The sequence below is a fragment of the Nycticebus coucang genome, chromosome 8 (assembly GCF_027406575.1).
Source record: "Nycticebus coucang isolate mNycCou1 chromosome 8, mNycCou1.pri, whole genome shotgun sequence".
NCBI lineage: Eukaryota > Metazoa > Chordata > Mammalia > Primates > Lorisidae > Nycticebus > Nycticebus coucang.
In genome coordinates this window covers 86,084,269-86,108,867 of record NC_069787.1, presented here as the reverse complement: position 1 = coordinate 86,108,867, position 24,599 = coordinate 86,084,269, and positions in this window count along the sequence as shown.

Genomic DNA, 24,599 nt, shown 5'->3' with positions numbered 1-24,599 from the left:
TTTCTAGTTTAATAAGAATACGAAGATGTGAGGTATGACTACAGCTCCATCGAACAATTTCCCAGAGTAGACATAGCCACCACTGTCCCTGCTCTGGGGACTGCACTCCACCCCCTTTTCTCAGGAATTCTCTTGTAGGTACTCACAGTTCAGACAAGAACCCCACAGTGTCACTCTTCTGGCCCCTGAAAGCTATACTTTGGAGGGTCACACCCATTGGAGTTTTGTGGCCTTGAATGAGTAATCAGCTGGCTGAGCCATGTTGGCTAAAAGGCACATTATCCTCTAAGATTTGAATCAAAAGGAAGAATACATTAAGATTTGTTTAGCCTGGTTCTCTTGATGTCGAAGTTATTCAGTTCGACTTAGTTCACACGCTGGCAGGCCTCATGCCACATGGAGGTGAATAAAGCCCTTGTTGTCCCTGCCTTCGTGGAGTCTAATGGGGAAAACAGACATTAAACAAATAACCACAAAGCAACATGTAGTAGCTGATGGCTTCCAGAACTCACTGCTAAGAAACTGGCAGAAAAATAAGAGAGGCAAGTTCCAAGGAGGTCAGGAAATTCTCCTCTGAGGTATCTCTTGAGCCCAGAGAAATGGGGTGAAGGAAGAAGGAGAAAAATGTGCCTCAGGTATAGAGTCAGTCTGTGCAAAACGAGAGGCCAGAAGCTCGGCTGGAGATTGGGTTGGGGTGGGGCCCAGGGGGCTGGGGTGAGATGTGTCAGTTTTGGGGAGGTCACCCCCTACTGCTCCCCATGAGCACTCTGTTAGCAAGCATCTGCTGAGACCCCACGGGCTGAGCTGCACTTCACAGAGTACAGAATAAGGTTTGGGCTCTGCCCTTACAGAATTTTCAAGCTGCACATGAAAAGAAAAGTGTACTTCAAGGCAACGAGTTGTTTTTAGCCTGTGAAAGGGTGAGCTGGCACTGGCAAACTGAAAATATCACCAAAAGGTCTGACCAGCCTCTGCAGATGTTACACATTACTGGGGTCCAAAGGTCTGGCCTTGAATGTCTTATTTTTTTTTTTTCTCCCAATATCCTTGCTTTAAAATAGAAAAAAAAAAAAACCCTTAAAAACAGTCTTGTTTACTTTATCCAAGATTAAAGAGCTTGAACCGACTTGGACAGTCTAAATGGATTTTTAAGTGCTTTATGGACAAGTATTCGTAATTGCTAAAATGCCAGGCTGGGCTTCTGTGATTCTTGTGCAATGCTTGTATTGTCTGGGTTTGCTTATTTACTCTCCTTGGTAGAGGTCAAAAGCTAAGTCTCAGATTAGAAGATTTTAATTTCTAAAGCTATGGATGGAAACAAGTTCTCTAGAGTCACGTCACACTGTGAGTAGCGGCCTTAAGTTTTTTTCTTGAGTGGGCTAGTTCAAGGTCTAACAATGTCTCTGATCCAGCATTCTGCACAGGAGAAACTAGAGAAGAAGTAAGGTTTCCAAGAGGTACTGATCACCATCCATGTGTCTTAGGAATTCAGAAGAGCCACAGAGAAGTCAGGAAGGGCACAGCTAGAGCCTCTGGTCTCTCCTACCACTTCCTTCCGTCAATCTTAAAGCAGCCTAGGATGATAGAAAGTGCACCGAGTGTAGAGACGCAGGTTCTAGTGCCAATCCTGTCACTGAGGGACAATGCGACTCGGTGGGACACTTCACCTCTTTGAGTCTCAGTTTTCCCATTTGTAAAGTGAGGACAGTAATATCTGCCTTAATGGCTGGTTATGGCTCTAAACTGGGAGGATGAGAGCTCAGGCAACCCCAAAGTTATCAGACTCCAGGGAGTTCTCAAGAAAGAATTTTTCCCCAAGAAAAACAAATCCCGAAAATTTTGCAGAAATCATCCTCACAGTGCCAAAATAAATTTTATTTAGGTAATTTTTCCAGGGACAGGGAAATATGTTTTAAATACTTTATAAAGATGTTTTGCAATATTCTTGAGAGGAGGGGACAGGGAAGTTTACATAATTTGGGGGGAATTGATCATTTACTTAGCTGATTGTTTATCAAAGGTGTGCACCATCTTTCTCTCTCTGCTGTGTAATTTTAGGAATTATGCTTCTCGTGATGCAAGATTACAGGCAGTAAGAGAACCCTGCACTATAGGCCCACCATGCAGGAAAGGGAGAATGAGCCAATCTGTCTTTTACACACCCATGAGATGGATCTGCAGGACACCTGGATGCTGGGCTGGTGGCTCAGATCTGGGGACCCAGATGACTGGTTCTGTTGGGGTCTAGACTCACCCATCAGATGGGGTAGCTCTTTTATTGTGGCTTCCAGGCAATATTTCCTGAGCAGTTTTCACTGATAAATAAGGGAATGTCTGTTGTTCTCTGGAGAAGAGGACCAAGGTCCATTCTAGAAACCTGCAGGGGAAATAGAGGGAGACAAAAGCCAAACTATGAGGCAAGTATTGTTTTGTCTAGGTGGTATGTGTATTTAATGGGGCATGGTTCTTACCCTTCCAGGAGACTTGCAGTCTAGGAAGGAGGCAGACAGCAGCTCCAATCCTAAAGTGGGTGCCATGAGGAAGCAAGATTAGCCAGAGACTCATTACAATAAGGGGATTGGAAAGGAGATTGTGGAGGACCTAGTCTGAGCCAGGTCTTAAGGGTGAGTGGACTTAAAGACTAGATAGGAAGAGGAGTAAGTGAAGAGGCTGTAAGCAAAGGCAGGTGAATTTTCAGACATGCAGGGCCATGAAAACAGATGTGTTTGGGGGCAGAAAATTCAGCGAGAATGAGCTATAGAGTATAGGATATGAGACCTGAAATGAAGATATTGAAGAGCCTCTGTTCTCTGCATAGACGTTTGCTGGAATTTTTTTTTTTATTACCAGGATAACTTTAAACAATTAATAAAATGCATATCAATGTAGGTCTCTCCATTTACTTTTTATTTATTTACTATGCAGCATGGTAAACTATTTTAATCTGTAGTCAGACATAAGAAATCAAGAACATCATCTTTAATTATGAGTTTAATTTTTGTCTCCATTTTCTGTTCTAGGAAAATGGTCATTCTTACATTGGATTTTAGTTCTTTATCCTGTATATTGACCATCTGTCTTATCATCTTCATCTCTTCTTTTAACTCTGTGTTTTGAAAGCACTTCACAAACCTGTCCTCCATATTACGCATATGCTTTTCTGCCGCAGTGGCACTTGGGACTGCATTGGGACTGGGAAAGAGGGTTCAGAGAGAAGAGGACTTGAGAGGGGAAGGCATAATGGAATGTCCTGTTAGGGGCTAATGTGCCCTCACACAAACCCTCCCCAACCCCTGTCCTCCTGGAACACAAAAGGCCTAACTAGCCCCGCCTCGCAGGCACACCGTTGGAAGGACCCTAGCCCACCAGAATTCTCCAGCAAGCTGTGGGATTCTTCCCCACCCCCCCACCCTCACCAAGGCCCCATATAAAAAGAAGTTTCCAACTGACGTCAGTGTAGATACCATCTTTGGCTCTGCCAAGGCAGGTCCCTTTCATTAAACCTGGCTTAAACCTCTCCGTTCTCTGGTTTTGTTTCTGGGAACACGCTGCTGAACCCCTTTTCATGTCCCAACTTCAGAGAACATTTCTGAAACTCACAACACTGTTTTTCAAGTTTATCCTCCATATTATTAATACCACATTCTATAGTATTGGATTTTGTTTTATTATTTCATTCTTCATCTCCTGGGAGGCTCCTTGAATCTCCTTCTCAGGCCTATAATCTGGCAGTAGGTCAGTAATGACAAGTCATAAACCAGCAGTTCCCAACTCTGATTCACATACTATTGACTTATGAAGACTAAAATATGTCGAAGCTGTCTATAGGGATCCAGCCTCGTATAACCCATGAGTGTCTCTAATGTTCAGCAGTGACGAGGGAATGAAGAAAATAAAGATAATAAATATAGAGCAGAATTTATAGAGTGGGATTTAGCTGTCTCCAATCCCAGATTTTTAGGACTGGGGTCTGGATACTGGTATATTTCAAAGGTGACTCTAGGGCTGTAGTTCCCAACCCCTGGGCCATGGACTGCTATGGTTCACTGGTAGCCTGTTAGGGACTGGGCCACACAGCAGTGGAGGGTGAGTGAGCCTCATCTGTATTTACAGCCATTCCCATTGCTGGCATCACTGCCTGAGCTCTCCTGTCAGATCAGCAGGGGCATTAGATTCTCACAGGAATGGGAACCCTACTGTAAATTGCACATGCAAGGGATCTAAGTTGTGTGCTCCTCATGAGAATCTAGTGCCTGGTGATCTGAGCTGGAGATGTAATGTGCTTGAATCATCCCTAAGCCTCCCCCGCACCCGACACTCTCAGTCTATGGAAAAATTGTCTTCCATGAAACTGGTCCCTGGTGACAAAAAGGATGGGGACTGCTGTTGTAGCGCATTGCCAGGAATAAGAACATACAGGTACATGTACAGTGTACATAAAGTATCACCACTCTTTCTTGTCCCAGCCACCACTCGTGTCTGCAGCATTTCATGTGGTGACCACATTACCCAAGTTACCATTGCCCAGTTTTATTAGGTCAGTTGTCTCTACTTTTCTGCACAACTGCTCTTGAGGAGTCTGCATCTCTCTAAGCAGAATATAAAGAACTGGGGACAACAGTCTGACTTTAGCAGCTGGGTAGTATGAAGCTCACATCCCAGTTTCCTGAGCACCTGCATTTTCCTGACCAGCATCTCATAATCTGAGAAACACAAATGTTTTTGTTGGCTGAATGTGTTGGTGCCTCTTTATACTATTCTTTGTCTATGCAAATCCTTCTAATTTCTTGCTGATTTGTTTGGTCACACTTGAACAATTCTGCATGTGTAAAAGACTTCAAATTCATTCCCAATCCAGAAGCGATCTGGAGCAAGTCATTCTATTTATGTTCAACACTGACCATCATTACTCTCGGCAAGGTGATGCAGCAGAAGATTCATGTTGGGAAGATGATGATTTTACCAATAATGATTGCATCCATTTTCCAAAAGTCATTAGGCCTACAAAAATTTAGGCTTACATTTTATCTATGAGATATATTATTTCTCTTTCTTCTCTATTGTCTTTTATTCATTCATTTCAGAAAGCATTTACTGAGCTCTGAATTGTGAAAAGAACCATGGAAGACACATAGCAGTATTGGCAGAAATTCGTGTTTTCAAAGATCTTAAGATCAAATTTGGTCATAGGTTGAGGCCCTAATACAATATGCTTGGCATCTTTATAAAAAGAAAGACACCAGTGAGTCCTCCCTCTTTCTGTGTGTACCTAGAGAAAAGGCCATATGAAGACAGACAGAGAAGGTAGCTGCTGGCAAGTCAGGAAGAGAGGCCTCTCTAGTAACCAACCCTGAAGCACCTTGATCTTGGACTTACAGCTCAAGGGATGTGAGAAAATAATACATGATAGTACATTTTACATTTTATTAATGTTGTTTGGGTGGTGGTTAATGGGTGGTTGTTTAAGTCACTCAGTTGGTGGTATTTTGTTATGACAAAATAACAAATAGACTAACAATAGTCTAAGCAGAGTAATTCACCTTCATTCCTAAAAGTTTATCAACTGGTTTTGAGATCAAAATGAACAAATAAAAAAATAACCCACACAAAAAAAGAAGAAATACTTCACTATACTGAACAATATGAAGAAAATGAGGTGGTAAATGGAAAATAGAAAATGCCAAGAGCATAAATACAAGAAATCTAATGTGCAAATAATAGGAGATATGAAAAGATGTGGCAGAAGAGTAATAATTAGGGAAAAAAAGGAAGAAAACTTCTGTGAGCTGACTCCAATCTTCAGATTTTAACAATTTATTTAAGAAAGTAAATTAATAAAATGTACTATCAAAACCAATATAAACAATAAACAAAGCAATCTCTAGGTACCTAAATCCATCCATTCTAAGGACAAAGAATCTTACAAGATCCCTCACAAAAGAGAATCAGGTGACCTGGGAACCAGAACTGTTTCCAGCTTCCAAAGGAACCTTATTGAGAGAAAAGGATAGTAATAAAATAATAAATAAATAAAAGCTGGACACATATTCAAGAAAGCATGTTATGTCAGGGCAAAAGAAAAACATTTTGAGAATTGCAAGGACTCAAAAGTGTGTCACCCAGGTATCCTGTTTAAGAAGAATTCATGTGATGATTGACCTGGTGTCCCGTCCTCAAACCAAATGAAAACTGAATGAGATCCAAGATCCAAAGAGAGAAGAAACAGCAGCAAGCAAGAACTCTTCCAGGGCACAGAGTAAAATCTAAATGGATGGTATTCCAGTTAAAGTTAATCATGCATTTTCATACCTATCTCCCTGTGACCACTGAAATGATCGTAAACAAATTTTAAATAGGAAAAGGCCCACAAGGTCAATGAGACAGGAAAGGAAACAGCAACATATGAGAATTCAATAGATTTTTGAAAATCAAAAAGTAGGTGGAGCACAGTGGAGCCAATTTACTCCATAGAACCTAGACTCAAAAGCATTAGGGACAGCAAAGGGCAGGCAGCATTCAGGGGCTGGAACTGGGGACAGTTACGGGTATCTGTGCACCAGCTAGGTTTTCCTCCATCCCACACCACCAGCCAACTGGCTCATCACAGGAAGAGGTCTGGGTAGACTTATTTGCAAAGAGCACAAAGGACCAGACACAGTCAAGGGTGGGAAATAATGACTGAAACTTAACCTTAAGAGGAATTAAGGGAAAGTTTGCATCCTGAACAGAGGACCACGCCCTGAGCATTCCTTCTCAGCCCTTCCCAGAAGGCTTATGGTCAGGCATGTATTCTCCAGGTGAGGGACTGAAGCAATAACCTCAGAAAAGTATAAATATCCTCAGATTAAAAATTAACATGAAGGTACGCAGGGTAGCAATGCATTGCTGCTGCATCTCATTACTTACCTAGCTATCATGTTGGTATTATTGACTCATTCACTGTACCAATAAAGAAAAGAGAAATGAGCATATACTAAGGTGAGAAAGTATTATTTGACCCTTGGTCAAGGAGAGAAGAAATTAGAAGGATATTCTGAAAATGATTTTCATGAAGATTGCTCAAGTTCATTCACGTGTCATTTTAGATATGTGTAGGAACGATGTGGCCCACAGAGTTAGGGGATGAGAGCTGGAAGAATGCAGCTCTCATTGTTCTTTGTGTTTGGAACCCCATGATATAAATGTCTTCATTAAGATGAACCAAGGTTTAGCATTTTTGACACTATAAAAATGCTTATTTCATATGGGTTGACTCACTAAAAAGAGGTTCAGTATGACAGTGTAGAGGCAAAGGTTTCTGCAGCTCAAGATCTCACCCCTGGCAGAATCTCTAAAGTAACTCTGGTTACCTGAGCAGAATTTTACTTCTTTAATATCTCTAAACCACAGCAAAATTTACAAAGACTTAAAAGGATAAATATCATTGTACCAATATTTTTTATTAAGAGGGAATCTTTTTATATTTGGTATTTTAGATATTTGTAATGCTAGAATTTGGCTAATTATATGTGAAAACTTTGCACTCAAACTGAAAATGTCTACTCAATATTTTGTTTTAGATTTGTAATTCTAGATAACTTTAGATTAAAAGTATTCATAAGTCTAATATTTCAACACATTAAAAATTGTGTGCTTAAGAAAATTTTATTTGTTAATTCAGGAAAAGTAAAACACTTAAAAAGAAAATTGAATGTATTGTCTGGGTGCGTTGGCTCACACCTGTAATCCTAACGTTCTGGGAGGCCGAGGCAGGTGGATTGCCTGAGCTCAGGAGTTCGAGACCAGCCTGAGCCAGAGTGAGGCCCTGTCTCTAAAAATAGCAGGGTATTGTGGCAGGTACCTGTAGTCCCAGCCACTTGGGAAGCTGAGGCAAAAGGATCACCTGAACTCAGGAGTTTGAGGTTGCTGTGAGCTATGACATCACGGCAGTCTATTGAGGGTGACAGAGTGACACTCTGACTCAAAAACAAAAGAAAGAAAATTGAATATATTAAGTTTACATGTGCATTTTTCAATGTTTAAAGGTGTCTAGTGAATTATGTTTATGAATAGGACCAATCCAAGACTCCTCAAAGGTGATTTCTAAGAGCCTAAGACTTGTCAATAGAAAAGTGACATTTGTAAGTACAAGTCAAATTTTAGAAATAAGGATTTTAAAATTGTAATTTTAATAAATTGAAGATTAAATCTAACAAAATAAAACAAATCTCTAAACAATATTTTATGTGAACAAAAGCCATCTCCGAGGACACCAAAACCTGGTAGCAACTGCTGACATTTTGCAACCTTTGTCATAATTGTCAGATCTCCAACTGGTCATCTTACAGGGAAGTCCTCCAGTTGACAACCCCAGTCTTGAGCAATTAAACTTTTAGTGTCTTACTTTCATTTATTTATTTATTGAAAATTTGTGTTTCTTTTTTCTTTTATTTTTATTAACAAAAATTGAATATATGGTATATAACATGATGTTTCAATTTATGTATACATTTAAAATGGCTATATCAAACTAATTAACACATATATTACCATATATATATATTTTTTTCTTTTTTTTGAGACAGAGTTTTGCTATGCTGTCCGATAGAGGGCCGTGGCATCACACCTCACAGCAACTTCAAACTCTTGGGCTTAAACAATTATCTTGCTTCAGCCTCCCAAGTAGCTGGGACTATAGGCGCCCTCCACAATGCCCAGCTATTTTTTGGTTGTAGTTGTTGTTGTTTGGCAGGCCTGGGCTGGGTTCAAACCTACCAGCTCCAGTGTATGTGGCTGGCACCCTAGCCACTGAGCTACAGGTGTTAAGCCACTAGCATTTTTTTTTTTTTTTTTGAGGAGAAGGAAAGAAAAGTTTATTAATTTGCTGGCAAATGCAGAGGCTGGCAGACTCCTATCTGAAAAATACTAATGTCCCCACTTCTTAGCAGAGGCACAAAGCTTTTAAAGGTTCAATAATCTCATCTTGGGTTAAGGCAATCTCATGGCCTCTACCAGGATTCATTCAATCTTCATCTAAGACAATCTTATGACCTCCACCTGGATTCATTCCAACTTTAGCTAAGATGGTCTCCTGACTTCTGCCTAGACAATTCCCTTGGGCTATCTCCTGTGGCACAAAGAACAAAAGACATCCCCCTGCCTACTTTGACCACTGCCCTGGGTCAGGGATATAGATTTTAGTTCTCAAAAAAAAAAAAAAAAAAAAGAAGAGGGAGGGTATAAGGGGTTTTGAAGAGACAAAAAACATTTTTATCCTCCCCACCCCCAAGGCCATTCTCTGTTACACATTCCCCATTGTCAATTTTATTCTTCCATAATCTGTAGGAGGAGGGTCAGGAAGGGTTTCTCATAAACCATTTTAAGGGGCTTAACTTAAGCTTGATTCTGAAGGACTACCATTATCCAGAGGAGGACAAGCAGCAATACCTTATTCCACTCCAGGTGGGTTCCATGTAATTTTCACTATCGACATAGGGATTTGCTTACTTGCTGGGTTACTTCTGCCACAAATGAGGGTCTATTACCATTCAAGTTCCTACTGGGGTGTCACTCAGAGAAGCTCCTGGGTGACTGCAGGATACTGTGTAGCATATCCAAGTACAGATGGCAGGAAGCAAGGTTTCCCTGAATGGACATTGCCATGGAGTAGCCAAACATGGTGATTCTTGAGGAGGAGCTGCTGGGCTATCTCTGCGCTGCCTGTCCACAGCACTCATCACCAGCATGCCATTCTCCACTTGCTTGGCCTCTTTTCCTAGGCTGCTGATGCCCTTTCTCCTGCAAGGCTTATTCCTGCTCCATGTTGGCATATGTGCACAGGAACTGCGCAAAGGCCTTGTGCTGGGCCAGCAGCTCCTTGTGGGAGCCCATTTTGGAACTTTAGATGCTCTTTCCATTTGGGTAGCACAAGCCTGTACCCAGCCTGAAAAGGTATCTACTAATACTTAGTGAAACTGCTGATAATTGAAAGGGTTGGGCCCCTCATGTTGAGCTCCCTGTGTAGCAGCTGCCTCTCTGTCTTTAGATGGTGCTGAGCATACAGTCTGTTGTGTACAGGGTCCTCCCAAGTGAGATACCCCCAAATCTGTAAGGCATCACAGCCCTTACATGCATATATATTCATATAGATGCCTTATAGGAGGCCAAACCAAAGCTTTGAGTAGAACAAGTCCACGAAAATTCTATCTCCACTTAGCTGTGCCATTCCAAATATCAGAGCTGCATTCTTTAGTTTTAAAGGGGACCCTGGCACCAATCGAATCTCCACTGTCAATTTGCATATGGGGCTTCAGTAGGGAGGCATGGAGCCTTGGGCCTCTCCTTATAAAAGTCTGCTAATCAGGTCCCCACTGTCAGTTTGCATACAGGGTTTCTATGGAGGTATTGGGGTTGGAACTACTAGTGAGGCAGGAGGCCCCAGGCTCCCTCCTTCATCATCAGAGCCCTGGATCTAAAGGAACTATTTGCTTTCCTGTTACCTAAAGCCCTTTGAAATTTGGGGGCAGGATTCTTTCCAAGGTCCTTTCCCTCTCCCACCAAAAATGCATACTGATTGTACCATATCCTAGGGTGGTGTTGCTTTCAACCATCTCAAAGGATCCTTAGCTGCCATAGCTAGCAGAACGTGCAGTTTTTAGTTTACTTTAAAGGCCATATTAACCAGCCGGGAGGGATTCATGCTGATTGCCTTGCCCTGGCTACAGGTACCCTTAGTCTAGCTGAACTGAGCTCCCATTTGGGTAAGGAGAGACCATGTCTTGACCTTATACCCAATGGGTGCAGGATTTAAGAATTAGTTCAGGCAGCACCCTCTCTGCCCCTCCCATGGTGCCAAGATAGCAAGGCAGCAGGTGTTCCTTCCCCCTTGCTGTGTGTCACTCAGCAGGGGACCATGTGCACTGGTGTCTCTCTCATGGGGTCTGCTCCTGGGCTGGGGCACCTCCCAGCATTTCACACCGGCTGGCTGTGGAGCTCTGGCGAGAGCAGGAGGACCTCACTTATCAAAAATCTAACATGCACAGATCATTCCATATATCATAAACAATGAATTTATCTCAAGCAGTACCATAAACACTGATTTTATCTCAAGCAGTGCCAAAAATGATGAGTTTATCTCAATCAGAGAGTTTGCAACTCAACATTCCAACTCTGGAATGATGGCAGGTCAGTCATTTGAGCTCTGAATTTTCTTTTTCTTTCTTTCTTTCTTTTTTTTTTTTTTAAATTAAATCATAGCTGTGTACATTAATGTGATCATGGGGCACCATACACTGGTTTTATAGACTGTTTTACACATCTTCATCACACTGGTTAACATAGCCTTCCTGGCATTTTCTTAGTTATTGTACAAGACATTTACATTCTACATTTACTAATTTTCACATATATTCTTGTAAGATGCACCGCAGGTGTAATCCCACCAATCACCCTCCCTCCGCCCACCACCCACCTCTCTCCCCTCTCTTTCCCCCTTCCCCCTATTCTTAGGTTATAACTGGGTTATAGCTTTCATGTGAAAGCCATAAATTAGTTTCATAGTAGGGTGGAGTACATTGGATACTTTTTCTTCCATTCTTGAGATACTTTACTAAGAAGATTATGTTCCAGCTCCATCCATGTAAACATGAAAGAGGTAAAGTCTCCATCTTTCTTTAAGGCTGCATAATATTCCATGGTGTACATATACCACAATTTATTAATCCATTCGTGGATCGATGGACACTTGGGCTTTTTCCATGACTTAGCAATTATGAATTGGGCTGCAATAAACATTCTGGTACAAATATCTTTGTTATGATGTGATTTTTGGTCTTCTGGGTGTATGCCTAGTAGAGGAATTATAGGATTGAATGGCAGATCTAATTTTAGATCTCTAAGTGTTCTCCAAACATCTTTCCAAATGGAATGTATTAATTTGCATTCCCACCAGCAATGTAGAAGTGTTCCCTTTTCTCCACATCCACGCCAACATCTTTGGTCTTGGGATTCTGTGATATGGGTAATCTTACTGGAGTTAGATAATATCTCAAAGTATTTTTGATTTGCATTTCTCTGATGATTAAAGATGATGAGCATTTTTTCATGTGTCTATAGGCCGTGCACCTGTCTTCTTCAGAGAAGTTTCTCTTCAAGTCCCTTGCCCAGCCTGCGATGGGATCACTTGTTCTTTTCTTGCTTATACGTTTGAGTTCTCTGTTATTAAACCTTTGTCGGACACATAACCTGCAAATATCTTCTCCCATTCTGATGGCTGTTTGCTTAATCTCATCTCTGATCCAGCTATCATTCGGCATAAGGTTATTTAACTTCCCTGTTTTTGTATGAGTATGCAGATTCCTGTTGTTACTGAGCTCAACTTTTATTCCATGGTGGTCTGAGAAGATGCATGGAATAATTTCTATTCCTTTAAATTTACTGAGGTTAGACTTGTGACCTAAGATGTGATCTATTTTGGAGTATGTTCCATTGGCTGATGAGAAGTATGTATATTCAGTTTTGTTGGGATGAAATGTTCTGTAGTCTGCTAAATCCAAATGTTGGATGGTTAAGTGTAAATCTAAAATTTCTTTGCTCAGCTTCTTATTGGAGGATCAATCCAACACAGCCAAAGGAGTGTTGAAATCTCCAACTATTATGGAGCTGGAGGAAATCAGGTTGCTCATGTCTGTTAGAGTTTCTCTTATAAATTGAGTTGCATTCTGGTTGGGTGCATAGATATTAATAATTGAAATATCATGAGATTGAGTATTACGCTTAACAAATATGAAGTGACCATTCTTATCCTTCCTTACTTTTTTTTGTTTAAAGCCTATTGTATCTGCAAATAGAATTGCAACACCTCCTATTTTCTGATTACCATTTGCCTGAAATATGGATGACCATCCTTTTACCCTGAGTCTATATTTGTCTTTTAATGTAAGATTAATTTAATTTCATGTGACTCTTGTATGCAGCAAATATCTGGCCTGAGTTTTTGTATCCAGTCAGCTAACCTGTGCCTCTTTAGAGGACAATTTTAGCCATTCACATTAATGGAGAATATTGATAAGTCTGGTAAAATTTTGGGTATTGAGTTTTTCAAAAGTCTAGTGGACATTTTTAATCCTTTTGCCACTGTAGAAGTTGGAGTTTGATCAAAAGTTTCTGAGGGAGTTTACTTTTGTGGTAGAGGATTGGGCTGGTCATTATGGAAGATAGGTCTGAGAATATCCTGAAGAGCTGGTTTGGTTATGGCAAATTTCTGCAACATATAAATGTCATTAAAGTATTTAATTTCTCCATCATAAATGAAACTCAGTTTAGCTGGATACAGGATCTGGGGTTGAAAATTATTTTGCTTTAGGAGATTAAAAGCTGATGACCACCCTCTTCTAGCTTGAAAAATTTCAGCAGAGAGATCTGCAGTCATTCTAATATTCTTCCCTTTGTAGGTAATGGATTTCTTACATCTGGCTGCTTTCAGATTTTCTCCTTCATATTAACTTTAGTGAAGTTAATTATGATATGCCTGGTGGATTTCTTATTCAGATTGAGTTGTGCTGGGGTTCTGAAACTGTCCGCTTTCTGAATTTCAGAATCTCTTGTCATGTCTGGAAAATTCTTTCATAATTTCATGGAGAAGGGCCTCTGTGCCTTGCGAGGCCACTTCATCACTTTCAGGGATTCCAATAAGGTGGATATTAGTCTTCTTTGAATTATCCCAGAGCTCTCTGGGAGAATGATCCATTTTTGCTCTCCATTTCTCTTCCTCTTTGAGAGTTTGGGAGCGTTCAAAGTTTTTGTCTTCAATGTCAGAAATCCTTTCTTCTGCTTGCTCCACTATGTTACTGAGGGATTCTACTGTATTTTTCAGATCTTTGAGGGCTGCAAATTCTTGTTTCAGTGTGTCTAAGTCTTTGGTGGTTTTGTCTTTAAATTCATTAAATTCTTGAGACAACTTTTGAATTTCTCCTCAAATTTCTAATTCCGACTTTTGAATTGCTCCTTGAATTTCTAATTCCAAATTTTCCTGCATTTTATTAATCTTGTTTGTAATCCAAATTCTGAATTCAATTTCTGACATCTCAGTCAGCTGTTTATGAATGGGATCTTCAGTTACATCTGCCATATTTTTCCTGGGGGGGGGGGGTTGATCTATTCTGGTTATTCATGTTACCAGGGTTTTTCCGCTGATTCCGCCCCATGATTGTTTTATACCATTTGATTTTTCCCCTGGAGCTTTGTCGAGGACCCATACAGTGCTATGGCCCGAGAAACTGGGGACCTCTTTGGTGTGGTGGGGCTAAGTGGTTCTGTCTTGTTTTCAGCTGTTTTCTGTTCGACCCTAGTGAAACAGTTACTCTGGGTTGAAGTCTCAGCTGTGGAGAAATACCAGCAATTAAGTCACCCCACTACTCACAGGCAACAATTGGAAAAGGAAAATCAAACCTTCCTAACAACCTTCCTAACACACACTTAGGGCACCACCTGAATAGAAGTCGGGTGATTGGCTCAGTTCAAAAGGTCCAAATCAATTGTCTCGGTCAGCACCTGTCTCATGTTGGAGAGTTTAAAAGGTCTCTGGCAACTGGATCTCAGGGGTCTGGTGACTACTCTGATATGGCTTGCTCTAGTGCTGCGTGGAGTCAGGAAGACCTACCCAGCAAATAGATTAGTCTGGGAAGGTGGATGCCTCCTTCTCCACCTTGCACCTCTGTCACACCCAGTCACTGATAGTCCAGCAGGGCTTTGACCCAGTTGCCTATAGTGAACAGATACTCCAGGGGTTTGTACCTGCCTGAATCACAAGGAAATCTATTTCTGCTCAGCCAGGCTGCTGTGCTCTGCCTCTACCTAGCAGAGGGACGTGAGGCCTGACAACCTCAGGCACTTGATGGAGGCTGGGGGTGTTCACTCAGTTCCAGCCCTGCCCCGATTGATGTTACTGACAGAACAGAACAGAACAACTTTGGGGGAATTTGTTTCTGTCCCTGCTAAATTCTCCTGCAGAAGAGAAGCTGTTTTGAGTTTCCAGAGCCTGTCTCTCAGGCCCTGTCTTTGCTCCTGCAGGTTTGTATTTGGTTACCTGTCAGTTCTAGCCTCCTGTCTTCCTTTGTCTATAGGCTAACAATACCCTGAAGGCCAGGTGCATCTTAGGCTCAGTAAATAGGTGGTCTGGGTCAGCCCTGCCCTGGGAACTTCCCGGCTCTGCATGTGCATTTCTAGTCCCTGCGCTCCACCCAGGCCAGTACCGCCTCAGGCAAGCCCTTTACTCACAGGGCCTGTGTTTCCATCCCAGATCTGTTCCATGGTGGTTGCCACCTGAGTAGATGCCTGGCCTCCTCTGGTTGCCCAGGAAGACAGGGGGTGTGGCTTCAGAATATCTGGGAGTGAGCCCTATTGTTGCGAAGAGATGGCTGTCGCTCTGCGCCTTGGGGCACCGCCACTCCAGCGTGGTTCCCTCTCAGCCGACTGTCCTCTCCTCCCTCCCGTACCCCAGAGTCTGCACTGACCAGCTGCAGTGTAGGCCCTGTCCGTACCCCTTGAGAAATCACCCAAGAATCTGGACTCCTGGAGGACAGGCCTCTAGACCTCAGAGTGAGAATGGAGAGGAGTGCTGGGAGCTCAGAGTTGCAGGTAGCGAATATATACAGTTTTATGCCTGGCAGGAGAATGCTGTGGCACCCTAGTAGGTCCAGTTTTTAGAGGGTCTCTCCCATGGAGTATAGTGGGAGGACCTTTGAACTCTGCTCGTTTGTTTGTGGGGCACTCCGAGCCGTTCTCATGGGGGAGGGGACTCCCGTCCACTTGGTGATGGATTTTGTACCTTTTGTTTGTATCCTTGGGATGACAGCTCACCTTAGTGGGGTTGATGTGCGTTCTTCAACCTTCTCTCTTGGTGCAGCTCTAATCCACCAGGTTACTTGCTAAATTTCTGTCCTTTAACTCTCCTTCTAGACTGGAGCCTCTGTGGAAAGCTGGCTTCAGTTAACAAGGGGAGCTTCAGTCTGCCATCCTAAGCTCTCAATTTTCCTTGTTATAATTCGCCCCTTAGTAAAAATTTGCACACAAGCATTGGCCATCCTAGAAAACCTGCTATGCCTTTTACCTTATACAAATAGGGGCTCCCTAAACTAACGAGTGTGCCCCAAAGGGGTTGTACTTCTTGTCTTTATTTTTGCAAGATTTATTTCCCACTCCTTTTGAAAGCTCATTTGCCTAAAAATGAAAGAGTTCAGTTCCCCTTTCACAAAGGCACAGAAAGGCTGAATGAGATTAATTTTGAGAGGAAGAGGCAGTGGAGAACACCCATTAGTAAAAATCACAAATCAACAATGTAATGAATTGTCTTAAATAGTTTGAAAAAGAGAAAACCAATCCCAAATCCAGCAGAAGAAAAAAATGACCAAGGTCAGACCAGAACTAACAGAAATCAATAAAAGAACTATACAGAAGATCAATGGAACAAAAAGTTGGCTCCCGGAAAAGATAGATGAAACTGACAGACTGCCTGCTAGATCAGCTAAAAACAGGAAAGGAAGGACCCCAACAAGCTCAATCAGCAATGAAAAAAGAGCTATTATAACTAATACCACAGAAACACAAAACATTATCCCTGAATAGTACAAAACCCCAATGCACATAAACTGAGCAACATTGAGGAAACAGATGAATTCCTGGAAACAAACAACCTCCACAGACTAAACAAGGAAGAAATAAAACTCCCAAACAGACCAACACTAAGCAATGAAACCAAAGCTGCAGCAAAAAAAAATCCAGTGAAGCAAGTCCTCTACCAAATGGCTTCACAGCTAAATTCTATCAGACCTTGGGTCATGGTGTATGGCACACCTCTTGGGGGTGGGACACAATTATAACAGGGACAGTATCTAACATATGCAATCAGTGTAACCTAATTCTCTGTACCCTCAATGAATCCCAAACAATAACAAATAAAATAATCCCAGCAGACCTAAAAAGAGGAAATGGCACCTATACTGCAGAAATTACTTTGTAACATTGAGAAGGAAGGAATCCTGCCTGACTCATTCCATAAAGCCAGCATCACCCTGCTACCAAAGGCAGGATTAACAAAAAAAGAAAACTACAGACCAACACTCTTCAAGAATACAGATGCAAAAACTCTCAACCAAATTCAAGCAAACAAATTCAGCAGTACACCAAAAACAACAACAACAATAACACCACCACCACCAACAACAACAAAACAGTCCACCACAACCAAGTGTGCTCCACTCCAGGCCCAACACAGACAAATCTGCATATGTGACCCACCACATAAACAGAACCTCAATCATCTCAATAGACTCAGAGAAAGCACCTGACAAAATTCAGCACCCTTTTATGCTAAGAACTCAACAAAATAGGTATAGATGGTATAGATGGAACATATCCCAAAAGTATGACAAGACCACAGCCAACATCATACTGGACAGGGAAAAGTAAAAGCATTCCTACTTAGACCCAGAACCAGACAATGTTGCCCACCATCATCACCTCCACTCAACATAGTTCTAGCAATTTTGAAGTGCACAACATTGTTATTATAGTTGTTATGGTTAATATTGTTATTAACTATAGTCATCATGTCGTATAGTAGATCTCTTGACTTTATTTCTCCTATCTAACTAAAATTTTATGCCCTTTGACCAATATTTTGTATCATTTGACCAAAAAGGCATAGAAAGAACAATGTTGTGTGAGCTCTTCTGTAGGTGGAATCTGAAAAAAAGTGGAACTCACAGAAGCAGAGAGAAAAGAGGCTGGTGGGGTTGGGTGGAGGAACTGGGGAGAGCATGTCTCACTTTTAAATACAAACAGACAGTTTGATATAACCATGTCAGACTGTATAAAAAAAATCAACACATTGTACCCCATACATATGCATAAATGCATTCATGATCTATGTGTATTTGACTTAATAAAAATAAATAAATAAATACAAACAGACAGAAAGCATCACTGGGTGCTGCAGACTGCTAAAATTCATTCTCCCTTTTTTCTTATGTAAAGAGCACAGATTCTACCTGGGTAGCAACCTTCCCAAATTCACCTCTGCAGACATGCAGGCCACAAGGGTTGGTCATGAGGCACATGGTTAATAAATGGGATGTAAAAGCGCACTTCCCTGAATAGGGCTTTTGAGGAATCTTTTCAGAAGAGCACAGACAAAACTGCATTCACATTTTCCCTTTTTATCTTTCCTCTTTCTACCTTTCTCTACTTGGAATGTGGATGCGATGCCTGGGAGTGAAGCAGCCATTTTGCAGCCTCGGGATGAAAACCTGTAATAGAGCAGGCAGTTAGAAGGAGCCAGAGTGCTCCATGACTTTGTTAAGGAGATGTGGGCTTAGACTGTATTATATTGAGAAACAAACCCTATTTGATCACTGTAGGGGGCTTTCTGTTACTTTCAGTCAAGCCAAATTTTAATAGGCTCAATACATGAAGACAAAACTAATAAATCAAAAGGAATCTGGAGATGAGAGAGAAAACCAGGAACAGAAGAAAACTCCAAAATAATTATATTATCCTGACAGAGGTTCATTCATTTAACCAGTGTTCATAGAGTGTCTTTTAGGTGTCTATTATAAAAGTTGGATAAAAGAAGAAATGAAATAAAATGTCTCTATAAAACAAAAATGGGATGTTGTGAAAAGAGATGGGGAAAAATAGAAGAAAAGATAAAAGACCTAAAGGATGAATTTAGGACATTCAGCATCAAAATGATGAGTTCCAGAAAGAGAAAATAGTTAAAAAGTGAAAGACACAAATTTCCTTATAGACAGAGCCACAGAAAAAGCTCACTACAATGAATGAAAAATTATCATTTCCAATATGAAACCACACGATTTCAGAATGTTATAGGTAAATCCGAACTCCTGGACTCTTCCAGAGATTAAAAAAAAAATCAGAAAACTCAAAGTCAGAATGGCATGGATGGACCTTCTTAAGAGCAATAATGAATGTTAGAAGACAAAGGAGAACCACCTTTGGTTCCTCAGAGAGAATTACATGCAATCTAGGGTTCTCCTGGCAATCACAGAACTATTCAAGTGTGAAGAAGAAATAAAGGAATAAACTAAAAACCAGAACATATAAGGCACCCTTTCATGGGGGACAACTGCTGGATGTACTCCAGCAAATTACGGAAGTAAACCAAGAAAGATAAAGACACAGGGTCCCAGAAATGGTCACCAGTGGAAAAGAACTGGAAGTAAGGTTTCTAGCTGAGGATTTTGTAGCAGGCCCAGGGAGCCAGCCCTCCCATACTAAAGAAAAACCAAGGCTCCAAAAGAAGGATCAAAAGGGAATAAAAGGGAACCATTTAGTCGAAAGTGATATAATGTAGTGTCCCAAAAGAAAACACTGGTAGATACATGGTAGTTCAGACATGGCATGTAGAAAAAAATATAGGCACATAAAATCTAGGTAAATGAATAAAAGCAGGTGGCAATTAATTTCAGGAAAATGAAAAAGTAGTACACATACCCAGAAAAAAATACTCTGCCTGAGACTACAATAAACATTGTTTCCATAGCCATAATAATGTAAACATTGATTGTAAGTGGACAAAAACTAGTTTGTGAAAGTTTTCAGAAGGGTGGGAGCAGGGAAGTGGGTTTTGGTGGTATTACTACAAACTTTCTAATCATTTTAGCAGGAAATCACTAGGCTCCCAAACTGGGGAATATAAAAATATTTAGAAATACGCAGGTTAATATCAAGAGGAAACAGTTCAAAAGGCAAAAATAACTGCTTGTGGGAAGTGGATTTGGAGACTGGAAGGTTTGGGGTGGGAGTTGTGTTTCTTTATTCTAAATCTTTCGCTATTATTAGGCTGTGTGATGATTTGTAGGCATTACTCTTACATTGTACGCCCTCTGTGCACTGCTTCTGATTGTCCATGCTTCACCTGTGTTATTCAAACCTTAGCTGTGGGAACCAGTTCTACACAGGATCTGATCAGCTTCCTGCAGGTGCGAGCTGACGGTGTCTTGCCTCAGGCCCATGCCCTGTACTTCTTACTTCATGCCCTTGGGCATCTCTGTGAAGTACCAGGCAGGAGCCACCGTGGGAACCTGGTCTTTTCTCACAGATGTGCAACCTAGAACCGCAAGGGAGTTAACACTTCATAAGGCAAATCTTTGACCTAGGGTGCATCCTGAGCTGGTGGAATACCTCCCTCTTTCTTCCTCTGAACAGATGGTTCTGAGACAGGATTCATGGAAGTCCCCCCAGGATACAGCCACCAGTAACCCACAGTCATGACTGGGCGATGGTGTATCTTTGTCCTGGCTCTTCCTTCTTCCCTGCTTCACTGTCCAAACATCTACTCCCGGCCCCAGGATCAAGTCCCCAGCAAGCCTTATTGTCAAGGCTTGGCCTTCTGGAAAACCTAACAAAAGTCTAAAATGATGAAAAGCTTTTCAACAAAGTCAAAAAGGAAAGAAAAGAAATTTAATGACCCACTTTTTGAAAAAGATCCAATCAGAGGTGTCCAATCTGTGGCCTGTGGGCTGCGCAACAGATTATTTGAGGACTATTTTGCTTAACTGTGGTCTTGGATATCATGAAAATTATGCACGGACCTTTTATTTTGCTCATCAGCATTCATTAGTGTTTGTGTATTTAATGTGTGGCCCAAGACAACTCTTTTTCTTCCAAATTGTGGCAGAAAAAAAAAATAGAACGTCTGGACACCCCTGAATGGAAGGTGGTACTATAGCAAGGAAATGCAAAGTTTAAATGCAGAATTTTTGAAATTCTTAAAGAGGATAACTAATGCTTTGGAATTTATAATTATGTGCTAGTTCAGCAAAACTACAAGTTGAAGGAGGAAGGGCATGTTGTATTAAATAGGAAATGCTGCAAAGTTTCTTTCACAGGTGAGGTTAAAGGGACTGCACTGGCAACTATCTTTTTTGGCACAGAATGGCCATTATTTAATTTCATATAGCCATGTAAAATACAGGCTTAAATAGGTAATAAAGTTGGGGAAGAACCCATTAGTGGAATGGAGACACGTAATAACAATTGCAAATTAATGGTGGGGAGGCTTTAGTATGGGAGAAAAGTGGGCAAGCCACATGCTAGGAAAAATATGTAAATCAGGAGCAATAAATATAATAAATAGAAAACATTTAAAAAGGGGAAAATATTAAAAGTGAATATATCATTTAATCCAATCTCTCAGGTTAAAAAAAACTAAACAAACAAAATTTTCATCTATATAAAGTTTATAAGAGATCCCTAAAAGTAAAAATAAAAAGAATTTTTAAGATTGATTTTAAGGATCAAAGATACACTAAACAAATGCAAACAATTAAAAAACAAGAAAGATGACATTTTACTACAAAACTTATTTCAAGTCTTAAGCCATGACATGAAGAAGGAACTAAATTATTATGATATAAGAAACAATCCTTGAAGGAAATGAAACAGCTATAGACCTTTGTGCATTTAAAAACATAATAGTAAAATACATAGAGCAAAAACTCCTAGAAATATGAGGAGAATTTGATAAAATCACAGTGATAGTGTTTTATTACAGAGACTACAGAGATTTTATTGTACCTCCTTCATTATTTAGCATATTAAGGAGCCAAAAATAAGCAATGTAAGAAAGGTTATAAATATCACAACCAACAAGCTAATTTAATTTAATAGCTTTATATGATTTTTTACACCCTGGGAAATATTTTAAAAATTGACATATACTTGACCACAAATGGATATTTAAATAAATTCTAATAAAAGCTTTTACAGGTCATATTCTTGGACCATGATCCTTGAAGACTTGCTATCTTTGTTTTTCCCCACTCTCCCTCCCCCTCCAAGAATGAATAAATCAAACCTCCGTATAGTAACAAGAAGAAAGCAGAGAAAGCCAAGGAGATTGCTGTTACTGAGTGGCTACTAAGTGTTAGAAGCTTCTGTGTGTTACCACTTTTCCTATTTTTTAAATCCAGTTCTTAGCACAGCCCTCTGTAGAATTACCATGTCATTTTACAAGAGGTGAATAGTTATTCTTGTTCAGTATTTGGACTATCAGACCCCTATAAATTCTAACAAGGAAAATATCCACCTTTCTCTAGAAGGAAAAACCATACCTTCTGCCCTTAGACTCAAGGCCTTTTCCCATCTCTGGGTGGCTCTCTTCCACATCAGTGGTAAAATGGGGATTGTCACACTGACCCACTTCCCAGCAGGAATGGGAGATGCAACAACTAATTACAAAGGCTAATAAAATATTTACAGAGCTTACAGCACACTTTGGAAGTGCAAGGGGGTTTAGTTAATAAAAATAATGACAGTGCTAGATAAACACTGCTCAGAGCCTAGCACCACTCTTGAGAAGAGTAAACAACTTGCCAGGGTAATTTCAAGCTCTATTAGATGCTTGCAGCAAATATCACTGTTTTCCAAAAGGAGAGAAAATCTGCCACACAGGAAATCTTGACTGAAGGCCACAGCCCAGCCGTGCAGAGCAATGTGGTTTGATTAAAATGAGCAGTGACCTTTTGTGCAAGTGCTGTGGGCTTTTTCTGAATTCAGGGAGGTAGAAGTGAGTTGGCTTCATGCCACCTTGGGCTCAAGCTCCAGGCCTTGTTAGCTTTCAAAGAGATCCCTCTCTAGGAATCTGAGGTCCAGGCTGCTCTCTGCTGGCCAGGCCCAAGGGAAGGAGGAATCTCTTGGTTGAGCGCCTGTGGCTCAGTCAGTAGGGCGCCGGCCCCATATGCCAAGGGTGGCAGGTTCAAACCCAGCCCCGGCCAAACTGCAACAAAAAAATAGCCGGCCGTTGTGGCGGGCGCCTGTAGTCCCAGCTGCTCTGGAGGCTGAGGCAAGAGAATCGCGTAAGCCCAAGAGTTAGAGGTTGCTGTGAGCTGTGTGACGCCACGGCACTCTACCTGAGGGCAGTACAGTGAGACTCTGTCTCTACAAAAAAAAAAAAAAAGAAAGTGCAGGGCATTTCGTACCCACAGAGGACAACAGAAAGAGCAAGTAGCAGGCTCATTAAAGTAACAAAGAGGGCAGCGCATCAGGATCCAGACAGGACAAAGCTCGTGCCAGGAACTTGGTGCAAGGGACTGGAGGTAGCGGAAAACTGAAAGGGCATATGGGAGACAGTGAGGTGACCCCAGATATCAGCAACAGTTAGGGCTAGAGGAGAAAAGGTAATGGTGGTGCCACCAGAGCCCTGAACATGTGAACCAGATCTACGAAGATGGTGCCACTGCCTGAGACGTGAGACCCAGAGCAGAGAGAGATGGGGAGAAATCTGCCGGCCACATCCCTTGCTTCTCTTCCATTGGCAAATCCTAAGCAGAAACCAGTAGACAAGTGTAGCTGGCATGGCCGACACCTGTGGCATGGACCAGGGCAGGGGAGGACTCTGAGGGCCAGTAGCCAGATGGCCAGCACACAGAGTGTAGTGGAAGATGGGTGAGCAAGGATACCAAACCCTTATCAAGAGCAAGGGGAAGCACGGATGCGTGTTCAAGCCTGAGTCACTTTATCTAATCCATGTGCTGGATAAACAGTAGATCAGGAGCAGGCTAGGAGCTCTGGTGTACTTACCCACCATCATCTGGTGAGCCTCGGGCTGTTCATGTCCACTCCCCTGAGAATAAGCTTGCTGGTCAGGGGATGTGATTCTAGTCACTTAGCACAGGTTGTGAGAATCCCAGTGCTATGAAACCCTGGAAAGCACATGAGCCCTCCCTCTCTGAGCTTGAGTTCTATCCTTTTACTGCATGAAAGTCTTCCTGCCAGGGTCACCCTAATCCTAACTGGGTGACCAGATCCTAATACCACGAAGGCATGGAATTCTGGTTATAGAAAGCTATCTTCACTTCTATCACAAATTACACCCTGACAATAGGGTATGTGAATCAAGAAATGTGTTAAAAACATCAGAACATGTCAATCACTTGGGTGACCCCAGAAGGCAATCTAGAAAGCTCCTAAGAAGTTCTCTTTTAGTTTTCCTTTCCAAGAAAGGTGTTTAAAATTGTAAACTATTGAGGGAGGAGCAAGATGGCAGCCTAGTAACACCTTCCTTGCAACCGGGCATGGTGAGTCTGGGGAGACAAGACTCCAGGCATCTCTGGCTGGTGGGATCTGCCCATAAACATCCCTTTGCGGACACAGGGAGTCAGCATGAGACTTCTGGACCCCATGAGGAGGACAAAAGCAGTGGAGAAATGGCAAGTGTTTGTGTGTGTTCATTTGGTCTAATCCCGCCGGCAGCTGCAAGGACAGCAGCAGTAAGATTGCAAACTGAAAAGGCCTTACCTGTGAGCTGTTGTGGTTTTTTTGGACTTGGCACTCAGTTGAACAACCTTGGGAGAACTTGGGCAAGATTGCGGAGGACTTTAAGTGTTGTCTAGGGCACCAGAGTGAGCTGCTGAGCTAGATGGAGCTAATAGTGTTTGGCGGTGGGCCACATGGAGCCATTGTGGGAGAACTGCCCTGGCAAGCTCTGCCCTTAGGGTCACAGAGCAAAGATCAGGCGGGAGCAAGTAATCTAGTGACTGAGCAGCCTAAAGGTGGGGACTGAGATGTCTTGCAGCCTTAGCCCTCAGGGGCATAGAATG